At 40.9% G+C, this 19,219-nt stretch overlaps 2 long non-coding RNA genes across 2 annotated transcripts in view; both read right to left on the reverse strand.

Moving 5' to 3' along the window:
- The window catches only part of LOC144576508 (uncharacterized), a 32,963-nt gene extending 31,838 nt beyond the window's left edge, over positions 1-1,125 (reverse strand). The window contains exon 1 of the long non-coding RNA XR_008477222.2: positions 459-1,125. This is a non-coding gene — a long non-coding RNA (uncharacterized LOC144576508). The remainder of the gene's footprint in view (positions 1-458) is intronic.
- Positions 1,126-1,127: 2 nt separating this feature from the next.
- On the reverse strand, positions 1,128-18,852 carry LOC144579759 (uncharacterized). The gene is made up of 3 exons (XR_013528105.1): positions 11,628-18,852; positions 4,311-4,435; positions 1,128-2,136 (listed from the first exon to the last, which is right to left on the reverse strand). It is a non-coding gene; the product is annotated as an uncharacterized LOC144579759 (long non-coding RNA).
- Between the last annotated feature and the right edge of the window lie 367 nt (positions 18,853-19,219).

The raw sequence follows: 19,219 nt of genomic DNA on the forward strand, positions 1-19,219 counted from the left end.
TTTAAGGCATGAAAGTATTCAGACAGGCTCTAGAACTCCCTCTGATCATGCCAAATACTAGAATTTAGAGCTGTACTACAATCTGGGACTCTGCCACTCAATTTTTTTCCTCCTCCTCTCCTTTCACAGATGTGAGACCTGCAGCAGGTCTGAAGCCTCTCCCTGCCTTCTCCTACTTCCTCTCGCTTTTTCTTCACAGGTGTTTCCTCCAATAAATTTCCTGCACAGCTAATCCTACTCTCTCTGTGTGCTTCTCAGAGGGCCCAAACTTCCACATTGTTTCATTCAGATTTTCAGATAATCAGAATTTTTTTTAACGCATCTTCAGAGAGTTGGAAATAATTGATCATAGAAAAACAACAATTCTCATACCCTTTGCCCAAGAAATTTCTGGCTTCTGAAAAAACTCCTCAAATACCACAGCAGCTACAATAATTGCCATGATGAAAAATGTTTACCTTTTACTCTAGAATAACCAGCCGAACAACATGAATGGCTGTTTGCTCACTTCAGCGATCAGAAAGCGGAGTCCCAGCACAGTGAGATGAGCCGCGTGAGGTGCCATGATGTTACTGAACAGGTGTGGTGAACCAACATTGCCCAGCTCCTGGTTTCATGGGCACTTCACGCTGCAGTGTTACACGATTTCATGTTTCACACCAACTGCAGGACACAATCAATTCAAAAAACCTGAAGTGACGATTTTGAGTAACTTAATCAGTCCGTTTAAGGAAAGTAATTTTTTGCATAGCAAAGAAAGACCTATTTCTTGAGTGTTTTTAAACTACCTTGATTGTCTGGTCAAAGTTTTCAGTGGCATGAGGCTCAATATAATCCAAGCGCCCAGGGCCATTTCGAGACTTCGGAAACCTCCTCACAATATTGGTGAACTGTTTTTGGATAGGCTGATGCTGGGATAGCCACATGGCATAATCTATATTTCAAAGGTGACAACTACAGTTGTCTTTGTAAAAAGTATGTGTTTCACAAGAACAGAAAATGAAATACCACATATTCTCACTCATAGGCGGGTGATGAAAAATGAGAACACATGGACACAGGAAAGGGAGCACTACACACTGGGGTCTATTGGGGGGAATAGGGGAGGGATGGGGGGAACTGGGGGGGATAGCCTGGGGAGAAATGCCAAATGTGGGTGAAGGGGAGGAAGGCAGCAAAACACACTGCCATGTGTGTACCTATGCAACTATCTTGCATGTTCTGCACATGTACCCCAAAACCTAAAATGCAATTTTAAAAAAAGTATGTGTTTCAGTGATAAACTGGAGAATATAACATGTCAAAAGCAATTAAAGATAGCATTTATTTCACCCTTACACTATGCCATGCACCATGCCAGAACCACCCTCGATTATTGCCCAGTTTTGCAGATGAGGACACTGAGGTTGGAGACATTGAGCCATTTGCCCAATGTGTCACACTAATAAGTGATAGCAAACAGATTCAAGTCAGATTAGACAACCACTCTGCCACTCTATATTATTCCCCTGAGTTTTCCAGATATGAGCACAAAAATCCTCATTTTGGCCTAGCAATGGGGGTAAACAGGACTGAAGCCACAAATAATCCAGATTAACCACTTATGTAAAGAAATGTTTTCCAGTGCTTCATTCAAACTAGATCAACAAAGTGATACCTAAAAATGTATTGTAGATCATTTGAGCTATGCGCTAAGTAAAGGACATTTATAATTATCTCATTAAAGGTTTGACAACTAATGCTTCCAAGGTGCTTAGTGCATTTCAAATAATTTATCTTAAGACTTTTTTTTCTGCAGATCCCTGTTATTTTGTTGACATTCTGATGGGGGAGCTTGAAAAGCCATAGGAAACTGCCCAAAGAGATGATTAAAGGGAACAAGCTTATCTTGACTTCCAATCTTGCTTAGAAAGGGCTTGGTCACGTCTGTGCATGCAGCCCTTGAGTATGCCATCAGCCTCACCCACGCTGGCCTGTCTTTGACCACACTGACCAACTTATATCAAAGGCTGAATGTGAACAGTGTGACAGGCCGTATTCAATTCTTCCCATGGTAGCAAATCTAGAAAGTCATCTTCAGACTGGAAGAATACTATGGCTGCCTGCCCCAGACTCCAAAAAGAGGAAACCAGAGGTCTAGATGGAAAAACAAAAAAAGACAAAAAGAAGAAAATTCTATTCATTACTTATTTAGTCATTATTTATTCACCAAAAATATATATTGAGTGCCATATTCGGCCAGGCACTCTGTTAGGAACTGCTGAAAACAACATACGTGTTTCTGTAGGAACAGGGAGGGATTGAGGAAGGAAGTACCCTTTTCATCAGACCCTGCGAACCCACTGGCTACTCGCCCTCCTTCCTTGTTTCAGTCCCATGGATGAATCCTGAGTCTTCTCAGCCAACCATGGTTACCCACTCACTTTGCCAGCCGTTTGTTTATAGCTGGATATGTGACACACTTCTGGTCAATGGTATGTAAGAGAAAGTCTGAAAGGGGCCTTCTTGGAAATACTCTCCTCCCAAATAGAAAGAAAACCATAGGAGAAGAGGCCCTTTTTGCTACCTCTTTTCCTTTCTTCTTGTCGGAGAGGATGTTCTGAGAAAACAGAATGCATGTGGGTGATGCAGCCGAGATGCAGCCATGAGGAGAAACAGTGCTGAAACTTGAAGAATGGAAGAACAAGCAGAAAGACGGACAGAATGTGGGTCCTTGACGACATCGAAAGGTGACATGAGTCCAGCAAGTATGTGATCAGCTCAGATAGGCCTAATGCTTAAGATTTAAGAAGTGTCAGATTTCAATAATAATATCAACAAACCAAATGAAAACTTCGAATTTCCACTTATTCTAGATCTAGTTTGTGCCAGGCAATGGGCAACATGCTTTTCACATTATTTTCATCAGCATAGGAGAGCAAACAGATGCTCAAAAGACTGAGGTTGATTCCAGGTCTTTGCTATTGTAAACAGTGCTGCAATGGCACATATACACCATGGAATATTATGCAGCAATCAGAAATGATGAGTTCATGTCGTTTATAGGGACATGGATGAATCTGAAGAACATCATCCTCAGCAAACTGACACAAGAACAGAAAATGAAACACCGCATATTCTCACTCATAGGCGGGTGATGAAAAATGAGAACACATGGACACAGAAAGGGGAGTACTAAACACTGGGGTCTATAGGGGGAAAAGGGGAGGGCCAGTGGGAGGGGGAGGTGGGGAGGGATTGCCAGGGGAGAAATACCAAATGTGGGTGAAGGGGAGAAAGCAAACAAAACACACTGCCTTGTGTGTACCTATGCAACTGTATTGCATGCTCTGCACATGTACCCCAAAACCTAAAATGCAATAAAAAAAAAAAAGAAAGAAAAAAAAAAGACTGAGGTTGGACAGCCTCCTCATATTTACCCAATAGAGGAGTTTAAGTCTCATTCTTCCCCCTTCTTGTGATAAGAGTCCCCTGATGTTCCCATGGGGAGCCACAGTTACCCATCTCATGTGGTTTTGGATGAACCATCAACTTGTGGTGTCTCAGGCCCCTCTTAGATAATTGAGAAATAGTAAACACTGAAAAGCTACTGATGTTCTCTCTCCCCCAAAGCACATTTGGCTCATTCTCTTTAACATATAAAATATAATATTTTTACCTTGTTCTTTTTCCAGGTCCCCACCACATTTTTTTTAAAAATGACCATCTTTTAAATATATTTTTTAGGACACCACTTATTCTAGATAAATATGCCATATTACTAAGGTTCTATTTGGGAGTCAAGCAAAGTTCCAGCCTCCCAAATTCTTGGTGTTCCCACCACAGACTAGCTCTAGAGGTATGTGGAGAAGGTTCACAGTTACTAGGAAATAAGAAGTTAGAAGGAAAACATGTGGGAGGAAGGGCTCTCACCACCCACACCTGTTAAAGAAATATTACAAACAAACATAAACCTGGAGAACACAGATTCCCCTGCCAGGAAAGTATTGCTCATCCTTAACACTGGAAAGGAATGAAGAGATGAGCTTTGCCTAGAAAGTTTAAGAACATTTTCAGTCTGTTAATGTGGCTTAGCAACTTTCAGATTCCCACTGCTCAGACCATAGCATACAGAGGTCAGCAAACTACAAGCCAAGGGCCACATGCCGTCTACCACCTCTTTGTGTAAATAAAGTTTTATTGGAACACAGCCCTGCCTATTTGTTTATGAATTGTCTATGGCTGTTCACACTACAATGGCAGCATTGAGTTTCTGTGACAGGGACAGTCTACTCCACAAAGTCTAAAATATTTTTTACTTGGTCATTTACAGGAAAAGGTTGTTGGCCACCGGTCTAGAAGAATAATATCAGCAATTATCATCAGTTCTTCAAAATCTTCATTTATCTAGATTTAGGTCTCAGGACCACTGAAGTCATTACCCAACTTCATATTTCTGAAATGAAAGGAACATGGAGTTTAGAAAACTGCATTAACTCACCAAAGGTAATAGATAGAGCAAGGATCCAAACTCAGACTTATTTAGTGACTATTACCTGATGCCCTATTGCGTGCTGCGCATGGGCCAACTACAGAGACCACAATGGTGAACAGCACTCGAATCTCTCTTCACTCTTTGGCAAAAGGGACAGTCCCTTCTCCATCTGCATGCACCACCTGGGTGAGTTCTGTTCCCTTCTAGGCATCTCTAGATGCATATTTTTATTTCTACCAATAGCAGAGATATAGGAGGTGGGGAGGGCTAATAATAGTACTCAAATTCAAACAATTTCAATGTCTGAAAAGATTTTAGATACCTGACTTATTTCACCTTCACCAATGCTTTTTGTCCCCTCCAGAGAGGCAGTATCACAAAGTAGTTAAGAATGAAACCTCTGGCACCAAAATACTTGCATTTGAACCCTGTTTGCTAGATGCATGAACTTGAACAAGTTACTCAACCTCTCTGTGCCTCCATTTTCTCATGTTTAAAATGGGGATTATAAAAGTAAATATATTGTGGGGTTATTAGGAGAATTATTTGCATAAACACATAAAGCACTGAGAATAGTGCCTGTAATAGTTAAGTGTTCAAACAATGCTTGCTTTTCATATTGTTTCATGATGAGCTCAAGAATCTTGGTCAAGGCATGTAGGCAGAGGCAGAGCAAGAGATTCTAAATTCCAACCTCCTCTTCTTAATGCTAGAAATGTCCTGGAACCCAGCCTTCTCTGTCTTTGCCCATCACACATTCTGTTGTTCTTTTCCAAGCTGCAGGTGTTGTTCTGTGGTGGAAAATGGCCTAGAGCTGGAGATCAGAATGGAACACTGCACAGCAACATCCAGAGGAGGAGAGAGAGAAGGAGAAAGAGGAAGGAGTATGAGAGCACGAGGGCCTATGCAGCATTCTGAGCAGCATCAGGGCTTCACTCAGGGATGGGAGCACCCTGGACAGGGGAATGATTCAGTGCTCCTTCAAGAAAATATGTTTTTAACTGTTTGGCCATCTACGATGTGTGGGGAAATCAGAGAAAGTAGCTTGTTGGTAGCAGCCTCAGCCTCCCCTTTGTCCTCTCAAACGATTCTGCTCTGGCCTGGATTTGTATAGCATCCTGGCCCTGGCCTGATCCACCATCCCTAGAAGATCACTGTCCGGTACCTCTTTCCACCTTCAGTGTCTTATCAAACATTTCTTCCAAGCAGAATTCTCTGTGCATGGAATATTAATAAATAAACTGTTCCATGTCATTAAATTTTCAGTGATATATCAGAGCCTGTTATAGAATCAATCCCCTGGCAACTTTCTGTCTAGCTCACCCCCTTAATTTGACTCTGAGTAGAGTTATTGTCCATTTACAAGGCTAAGTAGAAAGGCATAATCATGAAGATATGGCCAGAGAATGAAGAGGATCCAAATTATATACCAGTGTGAGCAGAAAGATGTCTTTAATTCAGGGGAATCAGGCTCCTTCCCTAAAAAACTTTCCTACATGCGCCTTGCCAAGGGGCCTCCTTATCAAGGTATTCATTTTTTAGGAGGAAGCAGCCAACATCAACTGATAAAAGACTTAATTGGAGCCAGAAATGTGATTTAAATCCTGATTCCAAAATCCATTACTATTTACCTCATTTATAAAGTGGAAATAATTATATTCACTTTACAAATACCATCACAACATTTGAATGAAATAACATTTTTTAAGTATCATAAAACACTTGGTTTGTTGCAATTGATCAATAAATATTAGTGTCATTTAAGGAAACAAAGGAGGTAACAGGGTCCAGAAAACCTTGCTTTGCCATGAATCTGCTAAGCAATCAATTGGAAGGAATATCAGGATGACATTTTTTGAAAGCATTCCTCTCTGTCTACCTGCCACCTCCTGGCAGCTGGTGTTCAGGTGAGTGAGTCCCTGATGTCCTGGACACTGCATGCAGAGTTGGGTGATACAGTGAAATAAATGAGATGCACCCATGACCTCTCTGGGAACAAGAGATTGAAGGGGTCCTTTCTTAAGACCACTCTCTCTGAGTGAGGAGCTGAGAAGGCAGAGGTGATGGATAAGGGAGCAAAGATTAAAATGGACAAGTAGTGGGAGATTTATGTGTCCACAAACAGCTAAATCATCATCCTCATTCACTGGGGCATACTTTTATGTCCATGGCTGCCTTGCCCTGTGAACCAGCCTTTGGATAAGATAATAACAACAACACAGTGCCTGTGTATTTAGCACTTATTAAGAGCAAGACAATCTATTAGCAGTTTTACATATGTTCTTTCTTTTAAAACCTCCCTCAATTCCCATGAGGTTGGAACTCTAATGATCTTCATTTTGTACATGAGGAAATAATCTCAGAGAAGCTCAATAACCTGCTTGGGATCACTAGCAAAGTTGTGAATTAAACGTGAGGTCGCCTGTGTTGTATTTTCTGGTTGGTAACATGCTAGAGCATGTGCAACCCAATAAATAACGACAATGATGATCAAGGTAAGCAGACAGCCATGGGTTCCAGAGCGGTAACTAAAAGACATCCTTGTCTCCTTAGCGCCTCTCTCTGAATTCTCCCCTTAGTCTTCTCTCCCTCCTGGGACCACCAAATTCCTATCTTTTCCATTCTTCTTTCAATTCTAGCTCATCTAGTCTGGAGAAGCTGTGACAGTTACTGAATCATGAGGAGAAGTTCTAATGATTCAGAGGCTCACTGAACCGCTAATGCCTCACCCTAGTCTAGTGAGAAAATGTAGCTTTGACATACTCTCGAAGGAGTCAGGGGACCGGGTTTGAGTACATTCATTTGTCACTGATTATCTGACCTGGACCAAGTCACTTGATCTCAGTGAGTCTTAGTGGATAATCAACACCTGTTCTACAAACACATCACATTCTCAGAAAGTGGTTGTGATGTCACCTCTTTCTACTACCTTCTCTCATCGCATACTCTTTCTTAAGAGATTCTACTTCCACTCTACTCTCTCATGTATAGTCCAAAAGCCCAAAATAATAGCATCTTTTGGAAGAACATCTTCCCAAGGCTCTCAGCTCGTCTGGTGCAGTGAGTGCTCTGTACAAGTCCTTTCTTCCGAGAAAGCACAGTGCTTTAGTTCGTTTAGTTCTCAAACTTGAGTGGGCATCAAGATCCACTGAAAAGATGTTAAAACTCAGATCTCTGGCCTCTACTGCTAGAGTTTCTGATTCAGTAGGTCTGGAGTGAGGCCAAGAATTTGCATCTCTACCAATTTCCCCATTGATGCCAATGCTGCTGGTCCTAGCACCATTTTAAGAACCACTTGTATCGTTTTTTGTTATTGAACAGGCACCTTCACGGCCAGGAAGAATTGGTCAAACTCCCTGAAGTTGCTGCTCAGCTCTTCCACTTTCTAGCTGAGAAACCTTGGGCAGGTCAATTTCTCTGAGCCTCAGTCTCAATCACCGTTAAGTGGAGATGATAACAATGCATATCTCACAAAGTTATTGCAACTACTGGGGGAGCTCCTGCACATAGAGCCTCCAGTGTTCTACCTTGCCCTTAGCAAATGCTCAATATTTATGAGCTGCTAAAATTCCAGAGGTTTTAAAGCCCCTGGGATCAACTATCCTGCATTCCCTCACTAGGCTTCACTGTACAACCCCCAGAAAAAAAAAACAACTATTGTAATTATTGAATGTATCTCTATACCAGGAGCTTCCCAGAGATGCAGGCAAGCTTCAGAGTAAACCAGTAATTAGAGAATGACTATGAATCATTCCCAATCTCTGGGCTAGTGGCCAGACAAAGTTGAGGCTATTTAGTTTTCTTCTGTAATGAAAGAGCTCATGACACAACACTGAAAGTTTAAAATCTGGACTTGGTTAACCTAGTGGGGTAGCTCAAGCCAGTTCAGTGCAATTTCCAGGCCTCAGTTTCCTCAGCCGTTTGATGGGAACAATAATGTTCACCTTGAACTGAATGAGCTGTCAGCCTGTTTTGTGAGCTATGGTCCTTCGAGTTGTGAGAAACCTAGCAGCTACCCAAACGTTTGTGTCCATTACTAATCCAGGCAATTAAGGTGCCACCACTGATCACCTGAGTTCAGCCACTGCTCCCTGTCCCTTGATTCTGCTGCCACCTGAATTCTGTTATATAATGAACCCTCATTTCTGAGAAAGACCAGGCTCCCTGTATTTCCAGTGAATGTCATTGGCCTATGTACCCAGCTACAGGCTATTCCAAAAAAGTGGTGTTTTGCAAAGACTGGACAGAACCACAAACCTCACAGGAGACAAAGTCCATAATTGGGTGCCCATTTTTCTTCCCCTTCTCCTCCAAAAGTCAATTACATTAGTCACTAGTCATGCCTTGAAAAACCTCCAAAAATCCCACAGGAAAGCACCACAAATTGTTTTTATCATTTTGTTCCATTTCTCCTGTTTGCTTAGTAATCCTGGCAAATAGCATTGTACAAACAAAAACCTTTTAATTCTATTGGGTTCTTGCCTGTGACACGAAGGCTCAATGTTAAGGTCCAGGGGTAGGTGGAAAAAGTACTTTGCATTTAAACTTCCTTATAAATGGGCTTATAACAAAAATGAAAGAACACATAGCAGTAATTTCTTTATTTAAAAAATATTGAGTGGTTACTGGGTGGCAGGCACAGTTCTTAGCTGTTCGGAATATAACAGAGAATATACCACAGGCTCTGCCCTCTTGTATTAATACCCAATCAAAGAATATTCTAGATGATAGAAATAATTAATTGCAGAGTATTTGGCCAATAAATACTGGCTCTGTCTCCTTCAGTAGTTTAATTTGTATTGGTCAATGTATGAATGTGGAAGGATGAAACTTTAAAAAGATACCTACCTCTTGCTTTTTAATTTTTTTTACTGTCAGAAGAAATTATGACTCTTCACAAATCAGAAAACAAGTAATGAAAAATATTTTACCTAATTCATTTTAATAGGCTACGTTAAACAGTTATTCGTATGTTTATTTATTCCTTTAGTCAATCAATGATTGTTTTCTGAGACTTTTTATACACCAGGTCCTAGAGATATAGCAATGAATGAGATATGTTCCCTGCCCTCCAAGACCTGCTAGTCTACTAGGACCAGACAATTACCATTCAGAATGGTGAATTGTAGTGTGGTTTTTAAGCTGCTATATGACCACTGGGCAAGTAGCTTGCTCCTCTAGAACTCACCCTCACCATCCTCCAAATCCTGCTTTGTCCCTCTGAAAGAGTATTGTATCTCATGTACTCAGTAAACCTGACTCCATATGAAAGCTGTTTTTTATTAGCATTACCATTATCAATACAAAGATCATCATCATCATCATCATCATCATCATCACCAACTCCGTTAGGACCTTTGGCCCACAAATATATCGGAATGTATTTACTGAGTGTAAGTTAGTCTGAGGCATCAGAATCTTTTATTTTTATTTATTTTTTTCAACTTTTACTTTAGGTTCAAGGGAACATGTGCAAGTGTGTTATATAGCTAAACTCTTGTCATGGGGTTTGTTGCAGATTATTTCATCACTCAGGTACCAAGCATAGTACTCAATAGTTGTCTCTTCTAATCCTCTCCCTCCTCCCACCTTCAACCCTCAAGTATGCCCCATTGGCTGTTGTTCCCATTTGCATACGTGTGTTCTCATCACTTAAGTCCCACTTATAAGTGAGCACATGCCGTATTTTATTTTCTCTTCTTGTGTTAGTTTGCTGATGATGGCTGCCACCTCCTTCTGTGGTCCTGCAAAGGACATGATCTCATTCTTTCTATGGCCACATAGTATTCCATGGTGTATACGTACAATATTTTCATTATCCAGTCTACCATTAGTGGGTGCCTAGGTTGATTCCATGTCTTTGCTATTATGAATAGTGCTGCAATGAACATATGCAAGTGTGTGTCTTTATGGCAGAATGATTTCTATTCCTTTGGGTATATACCCAGTAATGGGATTGCTGAGCTAAATGATAGTTCTGTGTTTTGGTCTTTGAGGAATCACCACACTGCTTCCACAATGATTGAACTAATTCACACTTCCACTGATGGTGTATAATTTTTCTTTTTTCTCTGCAACTTTGCCATTGTCGGTTATTTTTATACTTTTTTTTTTTTTTTTTTGAGACAGAGTCTTGCTCTGTCACCAGGCGCCAGGCTGGAGTGCAGTGGCACAATCTCAGCTCACTGCAATCTCTGCCTCCTGGATTCAAGCAATTCTCCTGCCTCGGCCTCCAGAATAGCTGGGACTACAGACATATACCACCATGCCCAACTGTTTTTTGTATTTTTAGTAGAGACAGGGTTTCACCATGTTGGCCAGGACGGTCTCAATCTCTTGACCTCATGATCTGCCTGCCTCACCCTCCCAAAGTGTTGGGATTACAGGTGTGAGCCACCGCACCTGGCCATTTTTATACTTTTTAAATAATAGCCATTCTGACTGGTGTAAGGTGGTATCTCATTGTGGCTTTGATTTGCATTTCTCTAATGATCAGTGATACTGAGCTTTTTTTCATATGCTTGTTGGCCTCATATGTGTTTTCTTTTCAAGTGTCTGTTCATGTCCTTTGCCCATTTTTTTAATGAGGTTGTTGGTTTTTTTAATCATAGATTTGTTTAAGTTCCTTGAAAACACTGGATACTAGACCTTTGTTGGATACATAGTATGCAAATATTTTCTCCTGTTCTGTAGGTTGTCTGTTTACTCTGTTGATAGTTTCTTTTACTGTGCAGAAGCTCTTAAGTTTAATGAGATCCCATTTGTCAAATTTTGCTTTTGCAGGGTGTCAGAATCCTGAGCCTAAGGCAACTTCATCAGTCACAGCCAAAAGCCCCTGAGAAAAAGGGAACTCTGTTGAGGTTTAGCCCAAAAGGGAAATCATCATCACATCAGCAGCTGCTTCTTGCTGACCTGGCATGAATGGACCATGTACTCTGGATAGGCACTTTATGAAAACCACAGAACGTTGCCAGCTTAGAGTTTCCCATTGCCCCACTGGCTTTCCCTGAATTACCATGGCTGATGCTATTCAATGATTCTGTGTGGGCCATTATGCCACCGCTATCAGCTAAGGTAATAAGAAAGTCTTTGTCAGCGTCATTCTAGTTTTACAGCTTTCTACCTACAGTGCTGTATTTTCAGGTTCTCTTACCTCTCTAGTCTTTTTCACACGGTCCCTGCAGGGACTTTTCTTTCTACTATGCAGTCCAGGTCACTCCAGACTTTTCTTACTTTCTCCCATGAATGTCACAGACTGGCACTCTCCACAGACTTAGCTCCAATTAATTCTTTGTTTGATTTCCAGCCAACAGCCAGCAACTCTTTGGGTTTTACTCCTGGTTGCTTAAATAAATAAACCAAATGTTAATTTGTTTTCATTGATTAAGTGCAGAGATCGTGTAACTGAAAATACTAATGATTTTCTAAGTGTCCACACTAGCACAGTAATGGTGTTGGATTTAATTCATGTTTGGTGTAGTGGAGGGAAAGGGATGCTCTTACTTTAACATTTTTTATTTGATTTGATTCTTCCAACAGCCTGGCAAAGAAGACAGTACAGGAATTATTGTCTGTGTTTCACAGATGAGGAAACCCAGAGACATTAAATAACTTGTCGAATGCTGCACAGGTCAGGAAAAGGTAACTACAGCTAGAACTCAGTAAACCTGACTCCCTGTTCCATGAAACTGTTGTAGGTGGTTCCATGTCCCATCGTGTTCTCCTGTGAAATAATAACATTTTATGTGATGTATTTATATTTTCTTAAACATTTTCTGTGTTTTCCAGCAGTTGTGTGAAATGCACTATAGGAAAAGAGTCCTGGGGTCAAATGTCTGTAATGTGCTCTATTCTGTACCCATTTCTTGGAGAGTCAGTACCTTAGTTAGCATATGAAAGCCTCTGAGAAGTCCTGCAGCAGTACAAGACTTGGAAATTTATTTTGACCCAGTATTGTCCAAATACCTTTGAGCATGAGAAGACATGAGTGAAAGCGGAGACACCATATGCCAGCAATACAGACAAGAGACAAAAAGTGTTTGGGCAAAGGAGGATGGCAGCAGAGGTGGTAAGGAGCAGGTGGGTTCTGAACATATTTCAAATGCAGAGCCAATCAGATTTGCTGGTAGATAGGATATAGGGCGTAAGAAAATGAGAGAAGTCAAGGATGACGCTGAGACTTTTAGGCCTGAGCTACACATGAAGAGAATTTTTCACTTCCTTCAGGAAGCTCTCCCTAGAATAATAACCACACCCTTACCATCATAACCCCTTACCACATCGTTATATCTTTGTTGATGACATTTTTGACAATGGCCGAGTTTGTCATTTTTGCTTGCTATTGTATCTCCAGTGCCGAGCCCAAAGTAGGCACCCAATAAATATCTGTTGAATGCATGAATGGACAGAGACTATCAAGTGGTATTTGCTTAAATTGTAGCTACCATGTTTTTAATCAATCTAATATGCAGGTGATATTAAGAGATGACTAATCTATTTAATATGCTCAGCAAACTGACACAAGAACAGAAAGACACCACATGTTCTCACTCATAGGCGGGTGTTAACAATGAGAACACATGGACACAGGGAGGGGAGCATCACACACTGGGGTCTGTTGGGGGGAAATAGGGGAGGGACAGCGCGGGGTGGGGAGTTAGGGAGAGATAGCATGGAGAGAAATGCCAGATATAGGTGACGGGGAGGAAGGCAGCACATCACACTGCATATGTGTACCTATGCAACAGTCTTGCATGCTCTTCACATATACCCCAAAACCCAAAATGCAATTTAAAATAATGCAGTGTGGGGCTGGAGAAAGGTGGAAGAGGAGTAACTGCTAACAGAAAACCAAACAAAACAAAAAAGACAGCTGGAAGTCCCAGGTCTAAGGTGAGCCATGCCCACATGTTTCTGAGTTGGCCCTGAGCAAGTCCCTTCACCTTCAAGACCCATTCTTCCCATGCTATTCAAAAATAGATAAGGCAATATGGTTTTCATCAGCCCTGCACCTTGCTGCCCGTGGGTCTAAGTGGAAGCAATAGCTCGTATCTTCAGTAATGTCATGCAGCACTCTTCAAGACAGAACCTGTCTGATTTAATGTTCCATTCTGTAGCACAGTTTAAGTCATTTAGGTAGCCAGAAAAGGGGAATACAATTGTTGCTGAAGTCACCAAGAAGACTTCCTGGAGGTTTTCTTTCTTCCTCCTTCCAAGACCTTTAAGTAGCAGATGAAGATAGTGGTGTGTAGTAGAGAAAAAAAAAAAAACTTTTACGGTTTGTACTATTCTAGTTTAATTGACAAGACTGAAATAGGAGCCTGAGCATTTTCTACCCACTAAAGGACCATCCGAAGAGCAAGGATGGCTTGCTCTTCGAGATGTCACCATCCACCTGAATCTTGCCTTGTGTCTCTGACAGAGCCCTTCTTTTCCCCTCCAGTTAGGAATGCACACAAATACATATCCTATCTGGACCTTTTTTGAACCATTCTCCCTAAAAACCAACCTTGGTTCTTGGATCTGGCCAGCTTGCACAGACAGTAGCATACACAGGTCCAGAAGGTTTCATTAGCTCTCTCAATGAGGGCTCTTTTGGGTAAGGCTACCCGGAAAAGTGATTTTTAGTTTCAGTTCATTTATTTTTGTTTTCCACCTGGCTGCCCAGGACAAACATCTAACCAGAGAGGTTTTCCCTCTGGGGACCATCCTCTCTCTCATTGGTTGCCTTGGTACAAACGTTGTACGTGTCTCCTAATGCTGAGGCCCTGCTAGACTCTTTCTTTCCCCAGAAGAGGTCACTACCAGATTAAGAAAAACCGTAGCTTTTGTTTAGCCCCCAGCCCCTCACTGCCACTGAATGCACATTTCTCTAATTGTGGCTAATATCCAAACCCAAAAGTCACCCAATCTTTCCTAAGGTTGTTACCATTCATTTTATTATCATTGCTCTGTGAAAAATATTCAGGGCTCCATCTGCTTATTACTTCCAGTCTACCATGACAATTTTTTTAAATGTTCCCCTGAAAATGACCCTCTGCTGTTACTTAGCCTAGTTTATAGGTGAGAAGACTGAAGGACAAAGAGATGAACCGGATTACACAAAGACTATTGACAGCAAAGGTTACATGAGAATCTTTATCTCCTGATAACTTGTTCAGGTGTGAAAGAGAAGGTGCCAGAATTTCATTGGCTGAGCCATTCTTCTAAAAAAGGCGGGGAAAAACTGGAACATGGGAACAATTCAGGGTGAGAAATGTCATCCTGTGAAAATAGACAGGAGGTGACTCGAAAGCCAATGGTTTAGCGGGCACTTCAACAGTCTTTCTGGCTCCAGGATTCCTTAAAAACGATGAAAACTATGATACAAAAAAAAAAAATGACAGCAGAAGTCCTCACCAACCCTTACAGCCAGTCACGGGAACAAGATCAAAGGGTAGGCCAATGCATCATAGATCCTTTGTCATTGAATGAAGTGCCTGGGACATGTGGTATGTCACTCTGAGTTCTTGGTTTCAAGTAACATAAGCAAAAAAAAATTGGGAAAGAAGGGTTATTGACTTACTGGAAGTTTATCAGATAGTCACAGCAACAGAAGACTTAGAAAACAAGAACCCTATATAGCAGTCTGGATGCTTAAAGAGGAAGCTCAGGGATGATCTTGTAGGAAGAAAGAAGAAAAAGGCTGAATACCATTCTGCAGCTGCCTGTGCTGTGAATAAATTTTACGTGCATATTTAGCTTCAGAACATAGGCTCAGGCTTCAAAATCCCAGAAGCAAGTCACACAGTCAGGATTCAAAATCCCAAAGGCAAGGTGGCAGAGAAATATAATGGGCCAAATTTTGGGCATTTGTTAAACTTTATCAACCTAGAGATGAAGAGAGGGAGGATTTAAAGTCTCTGACATCTGTGATAAGTGGAGGCCACTATTCTCTAACAATACTACAAAAAAGAGGCTCTGTACCAACCAGGAAGGAGTCTGCATGCTGGACAGCTCCCAAAATTAAAGTCTACAAAAGCCCACTACACTGCAGGCTGGTATGCATCCCGGCAAGTTTAGTGGTTCTTTCAGAGCCCTAGAAGATACAAAGCACTATAGCATTCATGGTTGATATAACTAATAACTGTAATTTAGTGATCCCCTACTGTGTAGTGAGCAAAACTGGTACTATATTCATATAGTATCATATGTTATTTTCACAACAGCCCTATAATGGGTTTTGTTGATTCTGCTTTATAGAAGAGGAACTTGAAGTTCAGCAAGGCAAGATATTTCTAGAGTCAAACAATTTGCAGGGAGAATTAGAACTCAGATCTAGTTTTCTGTGCAAAGCTGCAGCTCTTTTTACTACCTGATACTGTGCTCCCCAGATTAGAGAAGGCAATCCTGTATTTCTGTAGCAAGGACAAAAGAAGGATGATGGCTCCACAGGAGCCAAGTTGGAAAGGTCATTTTTGAGAAGGGTTTGAATCAAGTTGGTATCTGAAGTCATACAAAAAATAAATAAATAAGAGGGAAGCAATATACTACTAGAATAACCCAAACAGTACATCACTTTACATTTTTATGTGTTATTATATGGCTCCAACAATAAATAGGCAAGCATTTGTTGAGTAAGACTGTATTAGATTCTATGGAGGGTAAGAGAACATATAAGCCAATATCTTTCTTTCTTTTCATTTAACTACCTTGAAATCATGTCGTTTTTCCTATATGCTTAAAAAGATAACTAGCAGTTTGAATTATATACTTTCAGATATTAAGCAACAAGGGTCCTTTGGAGGGGTAGTCAGGGGAGTTGCACAAAAGCAGCAACACTGGGAACTCCCCACTGAATATTAGGTTTGAACAAGTGAAATCATGATGGGAGGCACACCTGGAAGAGGACCACTAAAGTGAAGGCACAGACATAAGAGAAGACCAGCCGACCTGGGGCTTAGAGTTCATAATACCATGTAGTGAGAGAAAGAATTAAAAAGCAGAGCTGATTGTGTGGCATGCACCTACAGTTCCAGCTAACCAGGAGACTGAGGCAGGAAGATCCCTTGAGCTTAAGGGTTAAAATCTATCCTGGGTAACATTGCAAGAACTTGTTTCTTAAAGAAAAGGAGAAAAGGGGGAGAAAAATTTAAGGGTATAAAAGCAGGTTGAAACAAGTAAACGCAGAGATTTTTGAATCATAGGCAATGGGCCTTGACATTTATATGACAGGTGATAGGAATCTGAAGAAGATATTTGAACGTGTTAATATATCTAGTACCTACTGCAATGTTTGGGCTCTACCAGGTATGTTTGCTAAGTGAGCAAATGAGTGAATCAATGAGATGTATAGAATGTGCTGGCATGGAAAGGGTTAAGAGTGTATTGAGGTGGCAGTCTGGATGGTGTAGGATGGTGTTGGTAGAGGTAGAAAAGGTACGAAAAGTTTGGAAGCAATGAAAAAGGTACTGTGAAAGGAAAAAAAAATAGATTCTATTTCACCATTCTATTTCACCATGAGTGGTAATTTACATGAAAACAGTAGGGAAAATTTTTCTAATAACCTCTAAATTCAAGAACTCATAACTCTACCAGTAGAGCTCAAGATGCTTATACATCTCTCTGGCAGTCAAAGATCTAGTCAGGGGAAGAAAATGAGAAGCATATTTTTAAAAGCAGAAAGTAAAAATATTAAAATTTGTGTTAAACTTTGGAAGCAATATTTCACTGTTTCTCTAACTATGTAATTGAAGCTCAATTTACTGATGGTCAGTGGAGAAACGCAGGTCTTATTATTCCTAGTTTGCAGATGGGAATACTGAGGGTCAAAGAAGCCGGACATTTCACAATGACTTGATTCCAGGTAAATTTATTCTAAGACCATTTTTGTTTTGTTTTATTTTTGTTTTTTGATTATTATCAATGTCACAAGACTCGAGGAAGAAAAGAGAAGAAAGATGAGAAAGATTCAATCCTAGGAAGCCTCCAAAGTAGATGTCTCCAGAAATACATGATGGGACTGTATTATAGTGAGGACCCATAGCTGAGGGTATATAAAACTTTTCTCTCTACACAGGTATAGCACCCTCCTGCTTACCTAGGAGAATTTGCAGTGAATGATAATTCATTTTCTCTCCAGAGAGTTGGTAAATTGATTTTGTTTGTTGCTTTTGAAATGCACAGACTGCATGTATGTAGTTGGTACTTTTTTTACAAGGCTCTGTTGGGTCAATAAAGACCCACGTTTTCCATTTCTCCTCCCTGCATCATATAGTCATCACATTCCAGCAGATGCTAGGGAACTCTCACCCAAGCCAATAAGCCCTAGAGTTACCTAAAGCTACAATCGTTCCCACTGAACAAGATCTTGAAGTTTGGAACAAGTCCCATAGCTTCAGCAATCTGGTTTCGTAGCCAGAGCCAACAATACTAATTTCCCCTCTTTGGAAAGTTTAGAAACCTGGGATGCACCATGGATAAGGTGTTCCTTGTGCTTTCTGCATCCTTATTCATGACACAGGATCTGCTGAAAAGATGACTGAAGCTTCATAAAAGCTTTATGGGACATAGTGGAGCAGAAAGGCTTTGAGTCACCGTCGCCTTCATAAAGTCCATCTGCTGCCATCAGCTCTCCGAAAAAAGCTGAACAGAAAGGTTGGCCACATCCCACAAGTAATGCTTCTTCATTATGATTCATTCAGGACCACCGAGTTCCACTGACAAGCTGGGGATAGTCCAGAGGCCGTCTCAACCAAAACTAACTACTTCTTGGAAATTATCACCCAAGAAATGTGCTTGAGTTTTAAGCCCCAACAGCTGGTTGGATCCCACTGGGCACTACTGAAGTTCATATCTCTTCACCTGTAGCACTGACTGCCTTTTCTCCAGTCCTCTGCTAACCTACCATTCAACCTTGCTCCTCTTAAAAAAAAAAAAAAGAAGAAGAAAAGAAAGAAGAAAAAAAGGCTTCTTCTGAAACAAAAACCCAGAGTTAATAGGATGCATAAAAACTATGATAGCTGGGCATGCTGGCTCACACCTGTAATCCCAGCACTTTGAAAAGCCGAGGCTGGTGGATCACCTGAGGTCAGGAGTTCGAGACCAGCCTGGCCAATATGGTGAAACCCCATTTCTACTAAAAATACAAAAATTATCCAGGCGTGGTGGTGGGCACCTGTAATCCCAGCTAATTGGGAGGCTGAAGCAGGAGAATAGCTTGAACCCACAAGACAGAAACGACAGTGAGCCAAGATTGCACTACTGCACTCCAGCCTGGTAAACAAGAGGGAAACTCTGTTTCAAAAAAAAAAAAAAAAAAAAAAAAAAACTATTATACACTAGTGCATCCAGACAGAATGGAGCAGCATAATGGTGATTATTGATGAATCATGGTTATGTCAGAATTTTGCTCTCATTCCTACAAGCAGCTCAAGTTCCCAAAGATGTCACATCCTTCTCTTTAGCCAAGTTCATCATACAAAACTTGTCCTTTCTTATGTGTACCTAGAAGTTAAAATAAAAGGGAGGGGGTAGGGAAGATTGAAATTATTGCCATAGATTATTGGGAAAGAAGCTTGGTAAAGCCTTTCTGAAGAATAATTAGGCAGTATTCATCAAAACCTTAAAAAGCGCAATCCCTTCAAACTAGAAACACCACTACTAGCTATTTATTTTATGCTAACAGGAACAGAGCTAGGGGTTGAGGTTAGAGAGTTAAGGTGCTCTGAGCTTCATGGTAAAAATGCTAAGAGACTGTGGATTATG

This window comes from Callithrix jacchus, chromosome 16 (genome assembly GCF_049354715.1).
Source record: "Callithrix jacchus isolate 240 chromosome 16, calJac240_pri, whole genome shotgun sequence".
NCBI classification, from domain to species: Eukaryota; Metazoa; Chordata; class Mammalia; order Primates; family Cebidae; genus Callithrix; species Callithrix jacchus.